The sequence below is a fragment of the Serinus canaria genome, chromosome 10 (genome assembly GCF_022539315.1).
Source record: "Serinus canaria isolate serCan28SL12 chromosome 10, serCan2020, whole genome shotgun sequence".
NCBI classification, from domain to species: Eukaryota; Metazoa; Chordata; class Aves; order Passeriformes; family Fringillidae; genus Serinus; species Serinus canaria.
In genome coordinates, this window is record NC_066324.1 from 5,945,786 (window position 1) to 5,971,357 (window position 25,572).

Here is a 25,572-nt window from a genome sequence, read left to right on the forward strand (position 1 = left end):
AGCAAGAGGCAGATCAGATGAAGCTGTGAGTAAATACCACAGAGATTGTGTAGTGTGGGTGTGAGCTGGGAGATTCCTAGAAAAGAGCAATAAAATAACAGCCCTTGCCTTTAAACATTACTTACTTATTCATCTAGACAAATATTTCAATTGGTAGGGAACAGCCTGGGGCAAGGAAGGATATAGCCAATGCAGTTTTGATGGTTGATTTGTCATAAAGGTCCATTTCACACCCATCAAGTATTTAATTACCCCCACAGCTTTAGGAATCCACCACAGGGTTTCTCTTCCCAGAGTTTCACGTGACAGCACAGATCTTCCTCCCTGCAACATCCAGCAACAGAATGGTAATTGATGCTGGATAAAAAATAGATCATCTGCCTGCTATTTTCCATCCTCCTCAGGAGGGAACCTTTTAATTGGCTGATAATGTCCCCCCTTTAGTCTGTCCTCTGAGAGGATTATATAAATCAGGCATATAAAAGGTCAGGGGATTCCCATGGGAGGATCCATAAAGAACAAGAAAGTTTGTTTTGCAGCCATCCTACTGCCTCCCCCCAAGATTCACAGAGCAACCACAGAGCTCCAACTCTACCCCTCAGGTGGCCAAGAAGCTCCTGTTGAGCAAAAATGAATTAATGTCTTCCACTAATGAACATTTGCTTCTGTCTCAGTAGGAAAATCCCAGTGAGTGGCACCAGTGGCAGCCAGTTCCAGTTCCTAGTGGGTTAATGACAGAACTCACAAGTCAGATCAGTTTGTGGGGTTTGCCATCAAAAGGGAAATCAAGAAAGAAAGAAAAAAAGAAAGAAAAAATAAAAAGAGCATCTATTTGCCTTCATTTGCCACATTGATGAAGTTGCTTCCAATACTTGCAATTATTCTCTTCTTGAGAAAGGAATTAATTAGCATCATAATGTATCTTCAAAGTTGCAAGAAGAATAAAGGAATCTGGCACAAAGCAGGATTCCTGGCATAGAAATCAGCCCCTCATCTAAGCAGCAGGGGTGATTGTACAGGCATATTAGTGTGAAATGGGGATGCACTTCTATTTGCTGCTGGAAAAATTTTGATGAATAAATCAAAATCTTTATCATGTCTGAATGAAGTGTTCTGGTGTTGGAGGAGGATCAGCAAGTGCTGTGTGATTAGGGCTTGATTCAGCTCCTTGGAAAGCTACAGGAATGCTGTCCCAGCTTTCAGGGGAACAGGGATGAGGCAGAGAGAAACGTGCTTCAGAAAATGCTGCCTTCTCCCAAGGACTAATTCAGCAACCTTCAGGCAAAACATGCACCTCCCTTCTGAGCCACCCAAGTAAAACTTGTTCTAAGTTGGGCAAAAAACCATTTATAACCTCAGACAATTTCAGCCCCTGGCACTGCTGTTAAGAGATGATTTTTTTTATGCCCTATTTATGGAGGCATTTGGATAACATATCTGGAGACTGTGTGCAGACACATCAGAAAAAGGCATCCCCGTGTCAGACAGCACAGGCCACAGAAATGAAAGATGATGTAACAACAGATGAAGGCACTTCATCACAGATCTGCTGCTTGCAAGATTCAGAAAGGTGGTGGGCAGTGAGACTCACAAGCTGCCACCCCTCCAGTTGCCACTGTAGGAACAGGAGTTCAGTGTAAATCCCAGCAGGAGATGGCTCAGAGGTGGTGCTGAAGGACAAACAGCCATTGCTTCATGGGCCACTGACACCCAGGCAAGCCATGGCCATGGGGGGCTCTGTGACTCAAAAAATGATGGACCAGCAGCAATAATAAAAAGCAGCAAATCCAATCCTCACAGTCCTGCCTGACCTGAATGGAAAATTCTGAAATAAAGACATTGGAAAGAAAGAATGGTTTTATGTATTCTTACAAAATAGTGACTGGCACCTGTCAGTGCATCTCACATTCTTCCTGGAAGGTTTTTGCTGACATTAAGCTGGAGTGTAAATAATTCTAATCTCACCCCTAACAGAAGGAAGGGTGGAAACAAAAGAGGTGAAGGTGAAATGCAATTATGTTCTGCAGGGAGGATGAGCAGGCAGGTGCAAGCAGCTCTTGAGCAACCAGAGCCATTCGAGATGGCTGCACTTGTTATCTTCAATCTGTTTACAGAGGAGTAATTGAAAGTAGAGATGTCTGTCAGGCCAAGTGTAACAGTTTGTTCATGCTTTTCTGCCCTTTCAGTGTAGCTGAAACGATGGCAGGAGTGATAAAGGACGGATCCAGGAGGTGTGAAACCTATCTGATTGGCACTGGAGAGGCTGTGATGTGTGTCGAGTTCACCTCCACAGCGATGTTGTTTTTACAGCTTGTGACTCATTTGGATTTGTGCAACTGCTCCAGAGCTGTTTCTGGCCACTGGCACCTGCATTTGACCAGAGCAGGACTGAGGACAGATTTTGTGCAGGTCACCGTGTCTGTGTTTTAAAAGAGAGCCCTTTAAAAAGGGAGCAGAGCCCCAGAGCTGCTGGGGCAGGACATGCCCAGGGAAAGGGGCTTTCTAACTCCATTTTCCACTCCATTTTACAGTTTCCCCTACTGTTTTCTTAGTGCTGTGACAGGAAAGCTCTGTATTCAGCACTTTCAAAGAAAATTTGGTGGTGAGTGAGACTTGCAAGTTGCTTTTATTTCCCCTCTTTTATACCAGATTTTCTAGAGCGTGCTGCAGATTCCCAGAGTGAGAACTGTGGCAAACATCCCTGCAAAAAAATGTGTGCTGACACAACAGATTTGATACTGATACATATAAAAATGTGTGAGAAGAATATTTCTGGGTTGTGATTTTTTTTTTCTCTAAAATGCAGAAACTTTTCTACTAGGATGATTCCTTGGAGCCATTGAAGATAAGTCTCAAAAGGAGAGTGTTAGGCAGCAGGCTGTGCTTAAGTCCAGCTCAAGAAATAGCAAAGTTCTCTCTATCAACACTTCTCACTGCAGACAGGAAGAAATATTTCCTATTCCTATTGTGATTCTCTCCACACCACGTGCATAAATTGCTCACAGCATAACCTGCCCTGGAGAAGCAACAGGCAAAACCCAAAATACTCAGTGTTCTCCTGTTTGCTGGTAGTCAAGGACAAAAAAAGTGAGGAAATTAGTGGAAAAGCTGGGAACAAGACCATCACAGGGTAGTGGCAGCAACAGCCAAGCAGAAAAATAAAATCAGCACCTGTCACCTAATGGAAAGTGCCAACCATGAGGGAAGAAAGAGAACATTTGGAAAGAGGTGACACAGGGAGGGTAAAACCACTGCTCTGCTGCAGACTGCTAACTGCCAGGTGTTTGTTCAGTGCCTTAACTGGGGAGCATCACTCAAAGGAGAAACTAGAAAGTAGCACTGAATACTGGAAGACAAGGAAAATTAGACTATTCCACATCTTTGCCACATTTAGGAGAACAAAGTCAGGCACAGGAAACTTCAGTCTTCTTTGCAGTGTTTAACCCACAGATAAAAAGGCATTTATAAAGTTATTTGTTACGTATGAGAAGAATAAAAGATGGCACAAAGGAAAAAGGAGAAGAGCTCACACTGGTCCTGCCTGGGCCTAAAGAAATAAATCCAACTGCACTTTATGAGAAAAGCAGGTGAAGTTTAGACTAAGCTCCAAGTATCTGTTTGCTTTTGGGATGATCTTGTCATATTTGATTCTGGGCTGTGTTTAGTAGAAAGCACCTTAGAAGTGAGAAAACACCATCCTAAGTCTCAGATCTTCCAAGTAAAGTTTGTTAGCCTTGCTTGAATGATTCAGACATTCCCAGCATGCACACATGTAACACAAAATCCACCAGCCATGCTACCCCCAAATCCCATTTATTCCTTTTCATGCTCTGCTGTCCTTGAGCTCCAGCTGGCACCAGCAGTGGCCACAGCAGGTCCCAGGGAGCATCCCCCTTCCTCAGCAGCTCGGGGGGAAGGCTTGGGGGAAATCTCAGTAAGAAGCCTGCACAGCAAAGATTTTTTTCCACCCCTTTTTGAAGGCACAATCTGACTGAAGAATTTAGATAAGGCTCCAAATGCATCTGTCCCCTGGGCTGAGTACCTGCAGCCAGAGCCTGTTTTACAGACCAAGGCTGAAGATTCCCCCTGTCATAGACAGGAACTGGATTAGGCTTTGCACATAAAATTTCTCTCCTCTCTTTTCCATGACTATGAAGCAGTTCCAGGTACAGGGTTGCATTCTCTGCTGACACAGATGATTGTTACTGCACTGCATTGCCCCACAGTCAGAGAAAGGAAAGCGAAGAGAACGCCTGGAGTTTTTAACCAATTCAAATAAAAAACAGCATGGATGAATGTGACTCCTTGTGTCCTATTAAACAAACAATACAAAACACTGCCAAACCCACCAGAGGCTTGAATCTGGGGCTGAGATTTGTGGCCAGCCAGAACCCAAATCCAAACCCAGACCTGGCTCCCACCCAAGCGAGTCTGAATTTCACATCTCGTTTTTCCGAACGCTGTTGCTTATGCAAAGCCTGAAACAGTCAACATCTTCACAGTAAGTTTGGTTTCCTTCTTGCTCTGAGGGCCAAGGAATGGCAGAGCAGAGCACAGAGGGTTGTTTGTCTTTTGCAACCTGTCTTGATAGATCAATTTGGCAAATTAAATTCAGGGCGTGAACGGCCGCGCCGCCCCGCGGCTCCGGGATCGATCCGGCGCTGTCTGTGCCCCTCAGAATATTTATGCCAAAGAGCATCAAAAATAAATAATTAAATGCTGCTTCTTCAATATGCCCTGACATTCAGCAGAGAGAGAAATGAAGGCGAGGTGGGGAGGGGGAGGAGAAGGGGAGGCAGTCAGTTCCCAGAATGGAGAGCACCAGGCACGTGCGCCAAATGATTTTCTCTGGAGCAGTGGGACTGGGTGGCAGGAGGATGCTGCAGTGGGGAGAACACTCAGCTTTCCTCCCTGGCAGGCAGATCTGCATAATTGCAATTTGGGAGGGCTGTGTTGGTCCTCTGCACGCTTTGCTGAGGCAAAAATCCCTTGGAGGCTAAATTATTTAGCGTGGCAGAAATGAAGGGAAGAAAATCAGGTTCAAAGTTACCTGCTGGAGGGGATTTCGGTAGAGGGGAGTCCATCAGTGGGGAAATAAGCATAAATAAATCACATGCCCAGGTTTTTTCTCAGGGTCTGGGTGCTAATTTCACATTGCATGGATTACATGGATAATCTGAGCAGGCAGATCCCCAGCTGAGTGTGACAAGGCTGCTCTCCACAGGGATTTTGAAGCTTAGCCCTGCAGTAGCTACACAGGGACTCCCAAGAGCTGGAATCTGCACCAAACCCAGAGCTGGTGGGCAAAGGCCTGTGCTAGCCCCCAGAAACCAAACCGACTGCTCCCAAAACAGACACAAAGTAAATCTTTGCAGGATTTGCTCTCAGGTTGTAGCTCTGAGCCAATATTCACCAGGATATCCAGCAGAACAGGGAAATACTGTTGTATTTCTCATTTACCCACCCACGACTCATCAGCTGATTTTACCAGGGAAAGGAAACATCAGAGAGCTCCTTGCCCAGCCCAGGCAAGGGCTGAACACATCCACTCATAAGCTTGGTGGCACTGTTATCTGTGTTTTCCCTCTTGCCCTCCATTTGCTGTCAGAAATATTCCAATTCACTCCAATCTTTCAACCACTTCCCCTTTGTTCACCTCTCTTTTGTGTTTCCTTTTCTGCAAATACTCCAGCAAATGAGGTCCCTGGAAGGAACAAAGGCGTTTAAGGATAATGTTGCTATCTTGCAGGAAAATGGCTTTCAAATTTATCATCATAAATAGAGCTAGGAAATATTTTACAGACTTGACTTCTTTTCCTTTTTTTTTTTTTTTTTCCATCCAAAACATTTCACAAATTTGGGCTGATTAATGTGCAATTACTTTGTCAGAAAAATGGGGAGTAGTGGTGGGGAATAAAAATGTTTGGTTTTAGTATTTAGAGGATAAAACACTGGGTTTCAGCTGCACTTAGGTTTTTTTTTTTTTTATTTTGCTGCAGTTTTATACAGCAAATCTTTTAAAGCCTCTGAAATTAGAAAGAAATCAATTTTGGTTTTAAAAAAATCTCTTTTTTCATCTGACTTCCATTTTTCTTAAATAATGCAAAAATTATTTCCAGTTGAAAGGAGTTCTTCCTATTCTCATAACAGTTATCTATCATTAATGCCTTGTGAGAGCTACATTTAGCCAATGAGCTAATACAAATAAACCATGTGATTGGCAAAGACAACTCTAATTAGAAGGACTTCCAACAAATTGACCACAGATGAGATAAAGGGCAGGATAAGTAAAAGTGCTATATAAATTACTTGCCATGAATTATCTACCAGCTCAAGACAACTGACAGTAATAGACCTGGGCAGCACATTGTGTCACCTTTCATTTCAGATCCCAATTTTTCCTGTGAAATCAGGAGCAAAAATCCTGCTCTGCTCACTAGGGAAGAACACAAGACATACATTATAGCAGGGTGTTTTTTGTGTCAGAGATTTTGTGCCAATTGCTCTCCCCTTGCCTTGAACCCAGAATTCTGAACTCTTGAGGATTTTGGTGTGATCCCTGCTGGAGCCAGATGCAGGTTCTGAGCAGGAGGGAGCACAGCAAGCATTTCATCAGGGGTGGGGGTAAGAGAGATAAAATCATCATGCCCAGATGTGTCCACCCAAGGAGACAAAGACCTGTCAGCCTGCTTTCCACTGAAAGCACAGCTGGTGTGCAGGAAAAAGCAGGAAGATTCCTAAGGTTGGTTTGCAAGTCTTGGGTTTTCATGTAGCCAAGAACATTTGCTGCCCTGGACAGCAGGGTGTGGACAGCATTTTAAACAAAACCTCCTAACATCTCTCTGCAGGGATTGATTCAGATGGCATGATAAATCATTCCAAATAAAGGTATGGGATGATATGGAGAGACTTCAGGCTTCAATCTAATTAGGAGGCTGGGAGCAGCACAGAGCTGCTGGCTGAGCAGGGCTTTGTGCACAGACCCACAGCCCTGTGCCCAGCACCTTCCTTTAGGGCACATCCAGACCTCCCACCCCTCATGGTGCTGCCAATACCCACATTGCATCCAGCTTCCCAGCAGATCAGTGGTCCTGGTGGTCTCAGTGGGGAGCAATGAATGCCATAAGTGCCCTACCTACCCTTAAATCAGCGTGCAGGGAACAAAAATCACCTTGTAATGCAGTGCCAGCAGCAGGAAGCTTGTATTTCTTCTGGTGACACGTCAAAGCCCATGACATCATGCCTGAGTGTCATGGCCCCACATCATTTCATCATGAGGTAATCGGGTCAGCACCAGAGTAAGGACCCTCTAAATCAAGCCACGAGAGCCAGAGGCTGTTTCTGATCCAAGGGCAGCCACGGGGAGAAGGTGCCATTCCCAGCCTCAGAACGCTCTGTCCTGCAGCTGCAGAGCTCAGGGAGGAGAAAAAACCCCCAACACCCAGGTGTTTGTAGTTTGTCCTTGCTTGGAGGCAGCCAGATGCTTTAGCATTTCAGAGAATATGCATTTCAGGGGAAGGGAAAGAAATCCCCTTTGCTTTTCACAAGGAGACAGAAAGAAATGAAAGAGTCCATTAGATGTTAATAAATTATCCTGCAATATGCTGGGCAGGCAAGGCCAGCTCCTTAACTCCAGAGCTGGCAGAGATGCCAATTTATCCATGTCTGCAGTCCTTTGCAATCATCTGCCAGACTGTTTGATACTTTCCCCCTCCTGTACCAAATGCTTCCTCAGGGCCCATCACCAGCAGCACTGTGATTTAAGACCAGGGTGAGTGTGTGACCTGCAGGGCCAGTTAAAGCACTAAAATAAATTGCCAGAGGAGGGTATGGAACCAGCAGCAGCAGCAATTTCTAACAGCAGGTCTGACATCCTGCCTGCAGCCAGAGGGATGGAGCAAAAAACCCCAGCAAAGTCCTTTCCAATGTAGTTTTTATGATTTCACAGGTCACAGAGGCAGCTTTGAGAGTTCTGAGCCTTATTCCACATTTGCTGCTGCCTGACCAGAAAAAAACCCTTAAATATTATAAAATCTGCTGGACTTATTTTTTCTTAGTCTTGGTTTATTAATTGGCCTTCAAATCCAATTTTAGAGTTTCTTCCTTTATCAAGAGAGATGTTGCCAGCTGCAAAGGTTATATCAGCCCCACAGATTACTGCCTGGTCTGGGGCAAATGCCCTGGCAAAGGTCTCAGTGCACTCTCTGCTCCACAGACCTGCAGAAGCAGCTCAGTCCCAAACTGCTGTCTGAGGACTGTCCTCTTTCAAATCCACCAGATTCAGAGCTAGATCGTGAAAAGGGCTCTTGCTGCTTCACACAAAGACTGGTGGAGTTGAGAGCCTAAGTAACAACCTGAATGCATGAATTAAAATTAGTTTTAACTGTTATCAGAACATCCCTGCAGGCTTCAGAGCCAGAAGGTGAGATGCAAGCCAGTCTTCTCATCATCCCAGAACTTTAAACTGCAGCACCTGATTTTTGCAGGGTGAATGTCTGAGATCTGAAGGTCTGAGTCTGGCAGAATTGAGACAGTGCCAGAGCAGAGCCCAAAAGATGAGGTACAAAGTGTTTCCCTGGAGGATGCTGAGCACCCTCACCTTGGCTCTAAAACACTTCACTGGCTCACCCCGTCCCTGGGTGCACTCAGAGCCTCACAGGATTGAGTTGAAAGCTCATCAGTTACTCCATTTACCCAAATAAAGATAATGACATGACAAGTAAAATCAATTTTCATATGGTTTCTAAGCTGAGAGTTGCTTCCAGAGGTTAAAGACACCAGGCAATACACATCAGTGAAGCTAAACAATTTATAGCAGCTGAGGATCTATCCTTCAAAGCTTAACTGCTAAGAGCAGGGAGAAATTAATTTCTGAAACCAGTGCATGTTCAGCCAAGCTTAAAATAAATGGGGATTATTATTCTTTTCAGGTGAAAAGCAGATTATAAAAATAAATATACATTGCAAGTTTAAAATCAAAACTCCAGGGAGACAGCTGGACTCAGAGAGAAATTAATCAGAGAGCAACTTCTGAAAGCATTGAACATTCTTTGCCATTTCCCAATCGATTCTTAACTCAGAGAGCAAGAAACCAGCCACTTCTAATAGCTGCTTTTGGAAGTGCAGTCTGCCCAGCAGAGTGATTTGTGGGGCCTGCATGAGTTCCTGGCAGGCACTGCAGATGAATCAGTGGTTTCTTTTTTAACATCATCTGTGATAACAGCCTGGCAGTGAGGAGAAGCGTTGCTTTCCTGCAATCCAGCTTTGCAGGATGCTCTCCTCTTTGGTAAAGCAGGCATTAAGATTCAAAATCTGAGAAGGCCCTGATGCAGAGATTATGAGCTAAATATATCCACCCTGCAGATCGATTTTTCCTTTGCCAATGTGCTAACATGTTTTTCCTTTTTATTTTCTTTTCCTTTCCTTCCCATTTTTTTTCCCTTTCATCTGTGATCAGTGCCACATTCTCAAGCACTTGGTTAAATTAATAATACCCCTTCATTATTTCAGGTTCCTGCAGTTTTAAACTCCCTGCTCTGCCTTCTCAAAGTAAATGCAGAGAGGCTGCACAAGCACAGGCTGCCTCTGGGGTGGAGAGAACCTGGGAATCAGATCAACTCTCTCCCCCACTTCAGCTCCATCAGGGAATTTTTCAATCCAAACTCAGCCTTCTTCCCCACCTAAAATGGGTAATCTGGGCCTTGCTGTTAAGAATTGCATCACTCCAGGAATATAAATAAATAAATTTTTCTGTGAGATCACTGCTCACCAGCAATCTTTCTATCAGCCAGTCTTCCTCTCACAGCCTTCTCATTAATTGAAAGCTGCACAGTTTGGACCATTGAGGCAAATCACAGTGTAGCACCCAAAATATTACCGTGGGAATAGCTTGTGAAAGCTCCCACTGCTCTCTCAGGAAGGGGCTCAGAGCAGCCCAAGTAATCAAGCCTCAGGGATTCCTCAACAAATAATGAAATCTGGCAGGGAAAAAAAAAAAAAAAAAAAAAAAAAAAAAAAAAAAAAAAAGAAAAAAAAAAAAAAAAAAAAAAAAAAAAAAAAAAAAGAAAAAAAAAAGAAAAAGAAAAAAGAAAAAAAAGAAAAAAAAGAAAAAAAAGAAAAAAAAGAAAAAAGAAAAAAAAGGAAAAAAAAGGAAAAAGGAAAAAAGGGAAAAAGGGAAAAAAAGGAAAAATAAGGACAAAGAAAAAAATAAAAAAGAAAAAAAGAAAAAAGAAGAAAAAATAAGAAAAAAAAGAATCAAAAAAAGAAGAAAAACACGAAGAAAAACAAAGAAGAAAAAAAAATAAGAAAAAAAAGAAGAAAAAAAAGAAGAAAAAAAAAAGGAGAAAAAAAAAGAAGAAAAAAAGAAGAAAAAAAAAAAGAAAGGGGGGGGGAAACCAAAGCAAACCCAGGGAAGTTTTTTGAGGTCTCTGCATTAGGAGACAAAAGCCTCTCATGCTCAGCTCAGCTTGACACTGCCGAGAGCCAAACCTTTGCTGCAGATTTCCCTCAGATTTTCCCTGTCCCTGACATGTGCTTTATCCCCTCAGAGCAGCAAACAAAACAACCCAGCACAGGAGTCACTGCTGCCATGGACAGCAGGCTTTACCTTCCACCAGCCAAGGCTTGCTCAAACAAATCAGCTGGAGAATGGATGGGGGGGGAAAAATCCAGGCAAAACACTAAACACAGCTTTCTTTTCACCTCTTTCAGCACTCAAGCAATGGATGTTTCCCTAGGGTAGAGTAAGGAGGGTTGAATTAGTGCTCTATAAACAGGTGAAGCACATATCCAAACCTGTACTTTTTTCAGGTCAAGGGTAAAAAGGTAAGAAACACAACAGTACATCTCCCCAGTATTGCTCAGGAGCAACCAAGATGTGCATGAAAGCATCTATTAATTTGCTTTACCTTTTCAAATGCTTCAGTGTTGGACACTTTCTGCATGGCTTGCTACAAGGATTCAGTAATATTTTGTCTTTATGGTTTCTTTGGTTTACTATTAAAAAATCACAGGGTAGATTTCAGTTCATCACCAGCTCCCCTGCCAGCAAAAGCCACAGAGAAGCACACAACTCTCACTCTGCAGAGACCAACAATTCCAAAGCAGAGAATAAACCAACCCTTCCTTAAATCATGTCTTTCCTTGACCTTCCCAACAGCAAAACAACTTGTGTGCATTAATGATGCCCCTCCTGAACTCAAATATCCTCCTTTTCCAGCAGTACCTGGTTTTTCATCTGACACCAAGGGGAGGAACAAACTCCCCTTGAAAAGCAAGTGCCAGCAAGGAGGAACCAAGGCATTTTTCCTGCACATTTCAACATATGAGGATAAGTAAAAACTAAGCCCCAGTCCTGATCCTGAAATCTCTCTACTTTTACTCCTAGTCTGGATCTCTAACATCTACCAGCACTAGAAAATCCAGTTCCCAATGCACAGCTCAAGGATTTTCTTCTGAACCAGGGCAGAGAGTAAAGATGGAAAACTGGAGTTCAAACAGAACCAAGAGTGGCTGTTGCTCTCTGTCATCTGCTTTGGATTTTTGCAATGCCTTATTAGGAGTGGATTGACAAAAAAAGAAAAGGAATAAAAGGAATAACAAATCCATAGCCTGTCTAGCAGGGAGAAGAGAAGAATGCAACAATTTTACAAGACTGATAAATTGAAACGAACACAAACTCCACAGCCATGACCTTTTAAAGTGTCACTTTTACTGAGAGCACTGGCATGGAACGGTGCTTTTGATTTGTGCTGAGAGCAGAAACATTCAGAAAATCCAATCTGCACTTTGACATTGGCTGAGGCACATCAGCCTTTGCCAGTTAATTTAGAAAAGCCCAGGATGGTTTGTGCTGCAAGGTAAGACTGAACATCTGCCCTCCTTCCCCTTGACTGCCCACTGAATCCATAAGATCTCTTTAGGGGCTATAAAACATGGCTGTGACTTTCCCAACCACTCCCCAGCCTAAAGCTGATTTCCCCAGTTGGGGAAGTGTGTAGGGGTAGCATGGGGAGGTCACTGCCAGCACTACTCCATTCTGTCAAAGTGCCTCCAGAAATATCTGTCAGCTTGGCAGCCTCTCCATCGGTTTTCTCTTGCCATCACCCACCTGACTACCCCAAGACAAGGAGAGCCACCAGGGCAGGTGATGTCCAGCCAGCCAGCAAAGCTTGCCTCTGCTGGACACTGCAGGTCATTTGTGATGTTTGGAAAAGGTTTTGTGCTGCCTAAAGTCTGAGATGAGATCACCTCCCTCCAAAGACAGCATCCTCCAAGGCAGGCAGGGTTTGAATAAACATGGGTGTATATTCTTGCCCAAGCCTGAACTTGCACAGTTATGTTACATCCACAATGGAAAATCAGCCTCTCACAGCTCTGCTTTCACATGGAGATGAAGGCAGTACTATCAGGGGTGAAAACAGGAATACAGACATGTGCCAGAAGTTTTAGGGGGGAGGGAAAGTCAGCCACAGACCCCTTGAGAAGCCTGTGTCATACCTTGTCCTGCTAGAAAGCAAAACCCTGCATTAGGTTTTACAAGGATTTGGGAAGTGAGCAGGCAATCCAAGGGAAGCACCATCACAAGGTACAAATTCAGGCCCAAAAGCTCATTTACTCCTGCACTTTCTCCCAGCTGCTAATCAAAGATGGGACTCTGGTTAGTGAGCATTTAAAGTATTGGTTTATTCTAACCCAGTGTGTGTGGGTGACACTCTCTTGTTCATACAGAAAAAGAGCCCAGAAACTGTTAAAATAAAACAAAATCTGGCATTTCTAGCCATGCCAACAATCAATAAGCCCCAGAAAAACACAATGAGCATATCTGCAGTATGACTTTAAAGGAGTCTTTGCTCACTTGGAAAAGCTCTTCTAGGCTGACCAGCAGCTCCAGACCTTTGGAAGTGAAAGCACAATTCCTTCTGCCAGTGAAGAAATAGAAAAGTGAAGAGCTTTGTCCCCAAGCAGATTGAGTAACGAGGTTGCTTTCTATTAATGCAGTGTAGGAGAGAGGGCAGGAGGGAAGAAGCACTGGCAAAGGAAAAGGGCTGCTGAGCTAACAGACAAAATTCTGTGCAACAGCACAGGAGACACAACTGGCCACAAACTGGACAGGAGACTTTAGTCTCCAAAATTCCTCATTATTGAAACACGTGGTCCTGAAGGGGCCATTTCCTCACACCACACAGGACCTCTGGGCCCTCAGTCCCCAAGTAATATGTTAAAACATTATTTTCAGAGGATTAAATTTGGATGGGTTTGGCTCCATGGGCACACCAATCAGCTGGGATGGATGGAGAGAGTTTTTGCAAAAAGTCCATTGCACTGGGGATTATTTTAGCAAGAACATGGAAAAGCATTAGTTGCCCTCTTCCCTCACAGCCAACTCTGTTTTGGTCAGCACAAATCTTCCCCTCTCATCTACATTAAGATGTTGCAAAGATACTAAACAATCAATTGATTTCTCAGAGGACTTTTTACATTTATCAGCCTGGAAGACTAAGATGAATTCCACTCCAAATCAAAGCCAAGGCACTGGCAATGCCTGGAGAGCCCTGCAAATGCATCTTTCAGAACCCTTGTTCAGCTCTATGTGGACTTGATGAAGCTGCACATTATTTAAAAATGTTTGGGAAATTGTGGGGCTATTTTTCAATTACCAGACATTTGTCTTTTTCACAGAGATTTCCTCTGCCCTATTTCAGATTGCCTAAGAAAAGGAATAAAAGCCTGCCATGATTCCAGACCTCATCCTGCAAACTCTGCCATTGTGTCCAGATGACTTTGCCCACAGCTGTACAAGTAACACCTTCCTAAATTAAAAGTCAGGTGTGACTTTTTATCCCTTTTTTTTTCTTTTTCTGCTCCTGAACTATGAATAAAGAGAAATTCCTGAGCACAAGTAGATAATCCATGAATAATTCATCACCCTGTGCTCTCTTCCAGATGTAGAGACCCATGTGCAGATTCCTGTGCCTTTGACTCTCCTGGGGGGCTTGGATACAATTGAGAGACAGGTTTCTCTTATGCTAAATCTTATTTCATCTCTCAGACCTGTGCTAGCAGCTCTCTCAGGCTGCAAGCAAACTCCCTGATGAATCCCCTCACCTCCTCCTCTTTGTTTGCTCTTCCTTTCATTTGCTTTGTCCCAGCTGCTTGCACACAATCACACCCTGCTCCACAACTCCTGTGAAAAGGAATAAAACATGGAGCAATGCTTTACATTCACCCAGAAACACATCTCCCTTCTCCCAGATGTGCCTTGCCTCAGGTTTAACTGTGTGCACACACATCTGGCTCCACAGAGGAGAGTTACCACATTCAGCTTTGCATCAGAGAGGTCAGAAATACCCAGAGTCCTCCATTGGCCAATTTGCTTTTTCATTTTACAAGAGGAGCTTGGTTTGCATTAAAGGACTGACAGAACAATGCTGATAAAGTATTTATTCTTTCAGGTTTTTAAGCTGCCTCATGTAATAGAGAATATTAATAAAAGCACAAAAGAAAATCATATGCTTCCCCAGCCACAAATGTCATTAGAATAACTTTCCAGCTTTAGAAAGTTCTTTCCAAGTTGTATCTTGAGTGGCAGTTACTGAATTAGGCTGAAAGTCATCCATCTATTCTATTTTCTCCACAGAAAACACATTATTTTAAATTATCTCATAATGGTTTTTTTTTAATCTCATTTTAATAATGCTAGGGAAAAGAAAGGGATGAAGAGCTTTTTGTTTTGATTTTGTTTTTATCCAACAGTATTTAGATTTTAGTCCTTTTTCACAGTGAATAGAGCTGGATATTCTAGAGGTCTGCTTTTTTCAATGAGAAATTCAATTTTTTCTGTCAAAAAAAGTGTTTCAATAAGCTCAAGGAAGAAAAACATTCACAGAGAAACTGAATATTAGACCCAGCCACTGCTCACTGCCAGCACTGACAAGGGGTCACCCAAAGATGTCCCTCTGCCACAGGGGTCACACGACCAAGAAAGGTTCACAACAGGGATGAGAGATTGACAAAGGGGAGAAAAATCCAACACAATGCAGAGTTCTTAACTGAGCCCTTCTCCAGAGTGTTCCCTTACACCCTAGAGTCAATCCCAACCAGCACTGATAACATTTGCTTCCAGATTTTGGACTGAAAAGGTGATGCTGCCCTGGGTCACAGCATCATGAAAACAGGTAAACCAGAGGGAGCACCTCACTCCTTGCTCTTCCTTAAGTTTCCTCCTTGTTTCCCAAGGATTTGTCTGAAAACACCCTCAGCCATCTAAGAGAAACAGCAGGACTGTAGAGAGAGAAAACAGAACAACTGGCCATGCACAACGGCTGTCAGCTGCAGAAAGAGAAACTGAGAACAGACACAGAAAACCACTGCTCTTCCTAATCATTTATAGCCATCTCTAGACAGTACAAGGCAAGGCAGCACGCAGGCAAAGGGTCCATCTCATGCCTGCCTTTCCCATGGACTGGGTCCTGCTCAGTGCTCACAGCACCACCCAAATATTTGGAGGGTTTTAGTATTCCCCTACCTCCACGTGAAGTTTTCATCCATGAAAAAAGTCCAAATTCAGCATGAGGGAATTTTACAATTGAGTTCATTTGGGAGCAGGCCAGTTCAGGGAAGGGAGATAGATCTTGTTTTAAGATGTGTTTATTTGCAATCCTCACACCTACACACACACATTTGATTATTAATGTGGGTATCATAAACAGGGCTCTGTGCATGCCTGTTTCTCTGGGAAGAAGTTGAGTGGAAAGGAAATGACAAAACATTTTCTAGAGTCCCTACCATGCTTATAAAATGACTATTCCAACTGTGAAATAATGCTGGATACCACAAATAAAAGTAGTGGGTGTCAGTGCACCACCAGAAGGTGTCTAAGTGTTAATTTCTATATAACATTAACACCAACAGATTTCCTTGAGTCAGACTTGAGTCAGACCTGCTGGGCACCTCCACTGACCAGAGCCACACTTGGTCCTCAGCCTGGCTGTCCACATTGCCCTGAGCAGAGGCAGCAGTTAACACTTGGCAGCAGGTTATTGGAGTTTATTGGTGGAAGTAGTTTGTGCAGTGTGAGTCAGCCCTGCTGAGAACATGGCAATATTTAGGTGCATTACACCACGGGGTGAGGTGGCTGCAGAAAGGCTGAATTGCTGCTTATGGAGCTGGAGAGTTTGGGGCTTGGCACAGTGGTTGTGTGGGGGTGACCCTCAGGAACAAGAGCTGGAGGGGCTCACATCACTCATTTGGCACATTGCCAGTTTTAGAAGGGTTGGGGGAGAATTGTTGTTTGAGGAAATCGGCAGGACATCAACAAGTACTCAGGGTCTGACCTCCCTCCCTGTGCATCTCTGGAACCCCCAGGAGAGCCCCCAGCTGCAACTGAAGGCACTCAATTACTGCAGACACTCCTGGGTGATTCTGTGAGAACCAAGTAAAGATATATTTCCCTTTCCTCCGTGGACCAGGAACGAAACAAACGCTTCATCAGCTGAATCAGAAGAGAACAATCACATGAAACATTTTCCAATTTAAAACTCCTTATTTCTTCCAATAAATATATACCATCTTACACCCTGCAGTTTTTATAACTTACCACTATATTTTGATAATCAAATTATCAAAGGTTTGACATGGGATTTAAAGCAAGAGAATCAGAACACAGAGGGGCAGGCAGGAGGAAAGGAAAACATTGGAGCCAGCTTCTACGTCAACAGAATGGCACCCTAGAGGAAGAACCTGAGATATCCATCTATTTTTCATCATCAAACTAGTGATACATCATTTGGCAATTAACTGAGAGCTAAAAACATTAAGTATTGATTCCAATTAGCTCTGAGGTGTAATTAATTGTTTTCTTTCCTTAAGATCTCCAATGTAAAATAGCAGTTTGTAAGGCTGTGTCATGAAAAAAAACACAATAGCTGGTAAGAGCAGGGAGACTTTGGACACTAAAGGAGAATCCAATGCATTTAGTATGGTTGGGAAATTGTCCCTGCTTGTTATTTAATTATGTGTAAAACAAATTTACATTGTATTTGATTTTTGACAGTAATTAATCTGTGCTGTCAGGGAAGAGCCAAACAATCCTGAAAGATTTCTGATGAGCCTATTGACACAGAGACTAAAATGTATTTTTATAATTGCACACCCAGAAGGTTTGCCCAGTGTTTGGGGTGTTGCTCCAGGACTGAGGACCAAGGAGCACTTTGCTATCCAGAGTCATTTATTGCTTTACTCTCCTTCAGTGCTTTGTTCTTCAGTTTAAGGCCAAGAAACATATGGGTGGTGACTAAAGTAATGTCTTTTCCTGAACGTGTGCCAGGGCAGGTGTGTAATTCAAGCTACAAATGGGAACCTTGTGCAGTGCAATTTGAGAAGTCCTGGGCCAAGCCACAGGTGCAGTAAATCCCCAGAACTTCTCTGACTCCTGCCCCATGGAAGCATCCTGCATCCATTTTCTGCTCACCACAACTACACCAAATTACCAAGCAAGCCCTGGCAACAGTTGAATAATTACATAATTAGCTGTGATTTAGACAGCTGGGTTTTGCACATAGAGGGATGTCGAATGAGAGTCTGTGCTGGAGCAAAGGGGGCTGATTTGAATTTCAGCCTTCTTCAGGCTATTCCACAAGGTAAACCCCACCTCCACAGCAGCATTCACATGGACTTGCTCTTTGGAGACAGCAGGGAAGTAAAGCAGGTGAGGAAACCCAACAGAATTTTCCACATTAGTGGCTCAAGTGCTCAGCTGCTCTGTCTCCTGGTTGCAGTTTTCCCAAGACCATTGTTCTCATCATAAACAGTTGACTCAAAAGATTTCAAATAAAGCAATCCCACCCCATCCCCTGCTGCTCCCTTCCCAATACACAGAGATGCTTAAAACAAACCAGATGTGCCACATAAGGCTCTTTTGTGATAAAACCCTCCGAAGGCTCCTGCTCTCCCAGCCTGTCCTCGAGTATCAGAAGTGGCCGGTTCATTTCCGTAAGTTATTATGCAAAATAGCCTGACAAGCCAGGGTGCTGGGGGGATGATTTCCCTTCTCTAATGTGACTTTCACACTCTCCTGATGATATACAACTTTAATAAAAAGCACAAGAAGAAAGTTCAGCCGAGTTGGGCATGTGGTGCACGACTCCATCCCATTCCCCCCCTCAGGCACTAATTTAGAACACATCCCAGGATACTGATAGGAGTCCAGTGTGCTGAGAGCCTGGTGAGAATGCACACAAGTTCAGGGCTGGAAGGTCAAAAACTGGCAATGTCATTTTGCATAAGGACTCCCAGGTGGCCTTCATTTCCAGAACAAAGGTAGGACACATCTGACACAGCTGATAAAAAGCCACGAGGTAGTACTAATTGCTTCTGTAGCAGCACTTTTAATCCCTTCAACTTCTAGATAAGAATTTTTCTGCTGCATTTTGGCACTAGGGGTTCCCAAGTGGCCTAAGAGGTCACCAACACAGTGCAGAGCCAGACACTCTGATAACTCAAGGTGCTGCTGGGCAGTACCAGATTCCAAACAGCACTGCCAGCCCACCACAAGCTCACCTGGGGCTTGACCAACCTTCAGCAGAAGGTAAAATTACCTCCTGGCTTTTCAAAAGCCCTGGGAAGCACAAATAGCACCTTGCAACTGTATCCTAACTACCCCCACCAGCACAAGTACCCCAGGTGCACGAGGAGATGGGCATGGGGTAGGGAAGAAGGTGAGAAAAAAGGAGAGGGAAAGGAGAGAGGAACAAAAAGAAACTCATTATCTTCTTGTAATTGCTAGAATTATCTAAACTTGCCTTTGCTGAATGCTACTATTCCCTGCAGTCCTCCCCTCCATCATCCAACCTTAATATTGCTGAATCCTTCATGCATGTGTCTGCTCAGGTATAAAGGCTGCAGGACATATAAAGACCTTCAGGACAAAGCACAGGCCAGGCTTGGTGGAAGGTTTCTCATTCCCCCACCTCTAGAGCCAGCCATGCAGAAGGCTCCCATTTGTCAGAGTGATTCAAATCCCTCATCAAAATTCAGCCAAATGGTGTTTGCAAAGTGATGACCCTCCTCTGGGTCATTACTATGTAAGGAAATAAATTGGAAGGAGAGAAGGAAGAGGCCCAGTTGGATGGTCATACAATGGGAAGACTGCAGTGATCCCAGTGCTGCCACGTGCTGCCTGCTCATCCTCAATGCTTCAAGGGACCATATTCTCCCTTTTCCAAAAAACACAGCCCCCTTTAATAGAAGAACAGCTTATGAGCTTCCCCATTGAGAGAAAAGAAGGAAATTGTTTCATTAGAGCCAGGCTGATTTTCACTCTAGCTCCAGTAACCCTGGGAATTGATAATTTCTGTATCAGCAAATGCAGGGGTTACACTGAAGAAATTATGCTGAGGAAAGGCTACTGTCTCAAGTTTCATTTTTGATTTCTGTTGGGATTTTGGCACTGCTGGATTTCTGGCTCCATGAACAGCACCCCAATGCACTGGGCATTATATAAATGCAGGTGGAAATAAGGATCCCTGTCCCAGCCCCAGATAAGTGATATCAGGTGGACACAACTGATGGGGAGAAAGAAATGGTGAAATCAGCATGGGCTGCCATCAGGGCACAGTGGTGAGGATGCTCCCTGCTTCTCAGGTAATAGAAAGCATGTTTGTTTTAATGCATAATCCCTTTAATGAATCACACTGGGTGAAGCCACAGATGCTCCATCTGAAGGGTACAGGGGGTTAAGATCACAAAGCAATCTCATGCTGTTCCTAGTGACAGCATTTGTCTTTGCTTCACTTTACATTGGATTGAGCAATGAAATTGGCAGCTAAAATAATTTCCAAGAAACAAATATTTCTTTCTTGGATGGTGTTTGGGGGGGTGGGGAATGGTAGTGTTTCCCCAATTTAAAACACATTATTTCTTTTGAAACTAAGAGTCTGGGGAGGAAAAAAAAAACCAACAAAAAATATACACCAAATTCAGCTACAGTTGATTTATATCTCCAAAAAATAGAATTTGTTTTCCCAACTCCTTTTTGAAGGGGCATCTTAACACTTGTAAGAGGAAGTCTTTGGATTGTGAATGCCATTACTTGCTTTCTCCAAATCTGAGCTCTCCCAGCTGTGAGAAATGGCAGTACACAGAACACAAAATGGGCATCTACTGTCCCAGGGATTGTAGCAGAGGCTGGAGAGAAGAGGACAGAGGAAAACCAGACAAAGGGAGAAAGAAAAGCTTTGGGGCTTCAGGCACCTTGGGCTCATATGGCCACTCACCAGCAGCTGCCAGCTCAAAATGTCATGATTCCCAGTTGGTCAGGACTGACATTACCTTTGGTATTCCAAAGAGCCAGGCAGCTAAATAAGGATGAAAAATTCACAAGGGGAGAGAAAAGAGTGATGAGCCAAGTGATGTTAGCTGTTCAATATGGTTTGGTCTGTCTTGTGGCACAGAGGGTTCAAGAGTGACCCAGCTGAGCAAGGGGATCTTCGTACCTGGGGGGTTTTCCCCTCACAAAAATGATGAGAAAATGGGCTACAGCAAAGCTCCCTTATCACTCCCTCTTCACCCCTCTCCTTCCCCTGTCCCCCATCCTGAGGCTATCTGGGGACATTCGTATCCAAAAATACACGGGCACGTTAAATAACAAAATAACAGATCCTGAGGATCCAATGTCATTCATCAAAGAGACAGCCCTTGCTCTTTCTGATGACAATGGTGCTAATCTTATCCCCTGGCTGCTGCCCAGAAGTGACATAATGCTTAAAAACCTGTGTTTGTTTTAGAGGCTGTTGACCACAGGAGGGGAGGAGAGATGTGAAGGCAGGAAAGGAGCTGGATTTGTGGTCACCCCAGAGCAGGTCCTCCTTCTATCACAGCCCCTTTGCACAGCTCTGTGTCCCTCTTAGATCCATCAGTACAGAGGGGAGCAAAAGAATCCTTGTGCAAAGGAGTTTAGGCTGGTTTTGATCCCTTTGGAGCTGAATATGCATGAGCAAAAGAGTGACACTGAGGAAAGTACCAGCTGATCACAGGTCCCTCTTCAACACCCAGACTGAGGTGACCCCATTCAGCAGCAAACAGATCTTTTATTTAAAGACTGATTTTATTTCTTCAGAGAGAACTCAGGAGTGATTTAAAAGCAACAGGGCCTGCTCTTTCAGCATCACTCTGACAAAAAGGAGTGGTTAACTGAAGAGACATTGATCTGCATGAGCTTTGGTCTATATTAAGAACACTCCCAGCAGAAACCCCAAGTGCAGACACGCTGTGCTCATGCAAAGCAAAGCCAGATTCCTAATAGGAAAATTACTTCAGCATCTTACCAGGTTAAACCATGCCACTATGAAGCTTTCCTGCCAAATACAGGCCCCTCACCCAATCTGTTGGAGGCAGTGTAGTCAAATTGGTTGTTAAAATCACAGCCAGCTCCCCAAACACTTGTCAAAGGCTCATTTCACAGCACCCAGGTCCCTCCTGGCCCCAACATGGGGCTTTCTAAGATGCTCCTCTTGGAGAGAATTAGAAAACTCTGTCCCTCTAGAAACAGATCTGAATTTTTCATGTATTTATACACACCCAAATACATAAATATACATATATATGCATATATGTATGTGTGTATGCATATATACACATATGCATATGTATGTATATATATGCATACACATATATATACATACACATATATAATGTATGTGTGTATATATGTATATATATGTGCATATAAATATATGTGTGTATATATATATATATATATATATATATATATATATATATATATGTATGTATGTGTATATAAGTACTACCATGACAGCACCGTGGGTAGTCTGTAGTTTCAGGGGCCACTGAAAAAGAAATGAGTTTTACACTATTTATCCTGAAATAGATATGTAGGAACAGAGAAATCAAGGAACAATTTGAAATCGTGGTTCTAAATGCACATTTCATGCAGATTTTACTAATCCACTGTTTCCTAATGAGTAACATGTGGAAAGAGAGAAGGCTATTTTGAACTTTCACAGTATAGTAGATTAATCAGCATTACATAGTGATTTAAACTCCCAATACATTTGCAAACAATAAATACTCAGAAAGCATAAAGTGATGGCCTAGGTCTAAAGTAAATATATTCCATTTAGTGCTCCACTGTCAGGATAGGAGCAAAAAGAGACCCCACACAGAGCCACCAATGCCCGTTGGCTCCCAAGGCAAACACATCACTCACCTGCCCAGTTCTTGGATTTCCCTCTGACTCTAGGATTCACCAGCCCCCTGCCCAGCATCTCCATCAGTACATGACACATCAGGACACAAATAAAAAAAAATCCTGATAATACCTGACTTCTAATCACACAGGGCCAATGGGCTGGGGTTTATCCTTTCGGGAGGAATATTTGTTGTTAGGAAGATTGTTTTCCACTTTGAATTTCATTGAAAAAGCAGAATGAAAGGTTGGTAGTGAGTGAGCCAAATTCTCCAGTTACAGTCCGAGCAAGATTGATAGCCAGCCTCATTGTCCTGGGCTCCATAAAGAGAAACTGGCTGGATAAATCCTGACTTATTGCCTGATCCTCCCGTTGCCTTTCAGAACAGTTTTGCCTGGCTTTGTCCAAATAGACTGATATGACATGTAAGAATTACTTTTTTATTCTTTGAATGCTTTGTGTAAAGATTTGCTCCGCAAATCTGGCTTAAAAGAAGGACAGAGGCAAAAAAGAACAATCCATTCTTCAAAGAATAGAAGTCAATCCCTGAATCCAGCCACTTTTAGGTACTCAGGCCCTAGAAGGTTACAGAAGGCCAGCTTAACACACAAAATCTCCCTAGAACACTAATCAGTGCCTAGCAATTTGACAAGATAAAAATTTGATAACACATTGGCTGGCTGTGATTGCCCAGGGAAAAACATCTCCTTCATAATAATCTTATTACAGGCGAGCAGTGCTATTTTTTGAGCCTATTCTTTGTGTGGAGCAATTTACTTTTATGGCTGGCAGAAGGAAATAAATTCCTCAGAAATGGCTCCTCGGTGAATCGGGGTCTCTGCAGCTCATTTTACGTTTATAGATAAGCAAAAGGTCAATTGAATGTTATGTCTTTGATGGCACGGTTTGCTAAGCCCTCCTTGTAACAGGAAGGGAAAACAACCACTCCAGTGCTCCCTCCAGGAGCCTTGGCTGAGGGGAGCCTTCTGTTTCGTGAGGTTGGAGCAAGACATGGAAGATTGGTCACTTGTCACAGGGTATTTGTCTTGCTTGTGAGGTTTAATAGAGTGCACAGTGGGAGACAGAGTAGATATTGCTGATGTGAAGGTGGGAATGTGCTGGGACCCTCCAGTAGTTCATGGTTCTCATCACACACAGGTGCACCCAGGAATATTAACTTATTAGAGGGTATTTTCTGTGGAGTTTTCATCCGTGACCAGAAGAAGCTGGAAGCATGTTCCCTCTCATGTACATCTGATTTAAAGCTTGGATCCTCACAGCACAACCTGGCTCCAGTTTTACCTGCTGAGGGTCACCCTGCAGAATTACACCTCACCCTTTTCCCACTCTGCCTTTTCTTGTGCTGTGCTTGGCATCACAGGGGCTGTGATCTCAACTGACCTCTAAGAGAAAATATAAAGGTGAAAGTGGCTGCAAAACCTCACAGCATGTTATTGTACTTGCTGGAGAAAAAAACCTTCAAGAACCAGGTTCTGGTAAGAGAGGCTCCTGTGAACACCTAGCATGTTCCTGACATTCTGAGTGTGTTCACAGGCACAGAGGGCAGAGAGTGCCAGAGCCTGGTATTTCCAGGCTGTACTGTTTTCTTTGAAGATGTAAAACAAAAACAGATCTAAACAGTTGCTCATTACACATGCACAGCTCTCATTCCCCTTTCATCCTATTTCCCTTTTAGGAACCCTTGCTATGACCCCTCAAGTTCTCCACTCTTTAGAGCTGTTTCATGCCCTTCTCTCCCCAGCCCCATGGTGTACAGAGAAGGGCATGGCCTATCAGTGCTCACCAAATCCTCTGAGCCAGTGCTTGTCCCAGCCCAGCTGCAGAAACAGCACAGACAAAAATATATTACTGGAGAGTTAATTTTTGTGCATATTTTCTGTATGATCTTGCTGCAGTGCTGAAAAAGCAAGTCCCAGCTATCTCTTTCAGAAACTCTGCCAGTTTGATAAACACAATGATTCTCTTGCTAATAAAACTGTTTGAGGAAGACAAGCCTTGTGCTCCCACCTTTGCTCTGATGGATTTGACCCCCATGCTCCTGCATCCACAGAGACACAGGGAGAGCAAATGAGCCCCCATTTCTGAACAAATAACACTCCCAGCTCACTTTTGATGTAGTTAAATATCTTTACCAGGTATTTACAGCTAATCAGACAGAGCATTACTCAGACAGCTTTTTAGCTGTCCTAGAAGTTCTATTTGTGTGTGCATTGTCCACGGGGCTCAGCACTGCACTCTGCACCCCTCCTGCTCTCATTTATTGTTTGATATCTGAATTATGTGCCAGCTACACCGTTCCAATGAGCTCTTCGGAACAACCTTTTCCTCACCCACTGAAGCAGCTACAATTCCCTGACATAACTCATCTAATCACCACCTCAATGAGCAGGGCTTAATCTAAATGCATGTACTGAGCACCTGCCACATGTACTGTTCATTTATCTTACACAGCTTTACATTAAAATCTAGCGTGGACCTTTGATACATTATAGATGACTGTATCAGGCTGTACACGGCGTAAATTAGGAGCAGCCACTCAAAGGACATTACAATTATCTCCTCTCCAATACATAGCTTTAATTAAGCTACTGCCACCTTGAGGGATTAGCAATCAGATCCCAGGCCATATATGGCAAGACCATGAAATGCAAAGCCCTGATTATTTTGGCACCCTCGGAGCACTCGAGCTGTAAAAATTAAAATGCCTTGGAAGGAAGAGCCCGTTGTAGCTGGGGGATTGTGTTACCTGCCAGGGCAACCCTCTGCACAGGCACTGCACTCCAGAAACATCCCTGACACAAGCCTGAATCTTTCAGCAGGGGAAGAGCAGACAGAGTTCACTGTTGACTTGGCTAAGTTGGCTGTTTTTCACACAAGAGGTAACTGCAAGTTCATCCTCTTTTTTTTTTTTCCCTATTTTTTCTTCTTTTTTCTTTGTTTTAAAGATAGTCTATGACAGAGTTCAGCTTGTCTAATCTCTTAAAGATTTTTCTATACATCTTATATTCTGCTGTTGTCTTACCAAGAGGAGCTTGTTTCCTTAGGGAACAGAAGTGGTTGCAGTTTCTCCAGAGAAGCAGCAGCCTGGTTGCAATCTCTGTGTCTGCAGCAGGGCTGCAGACTGCACTGCAATTTTCCAATTCTGCCCTTAGGATAACAACTGTGACTCATGGCAACAGGCCTCCAATGTGGGACTGAAAACTCCAGCTACAAACCAAACCCACAAAAGCCTCCAAAGGTGTTTAAAAACACTGAATGTCCATGGCAAGTCCTTTCACTGCTCTCATGTCACTGAAGCTGTTCTGCCACCAAACTGGTGGATTTTGGACCATTCTGTCCTGGAAAG

The 25,572-nt window shown here is 43.5% G+C and overlaps 1 long non-coding RNA gene across 1 annotated transcript in view; it reads right to left on the reverse strand.

The window, feature by feature from the left end:
• Nucleotides 1–15,607, reverse strand: part of LOC127059990 (uncharacterized) — a 41,032-nt gene extending 25,425 nt beyond the window's left edge. Inside the window, exon 1 of the long non-coding RNA XR_007778433.1 lies at nucleotides 15,527–15,607. This is a non-coding gene — a long non-coding RNA (uncharacterized LOC127059990). The remainder of the gene's footprint in view (nucleotides 1–15,526) is intronic.
• Nucleotides 15,608–25,572: the final 9,965 nt, after the last annotated feature.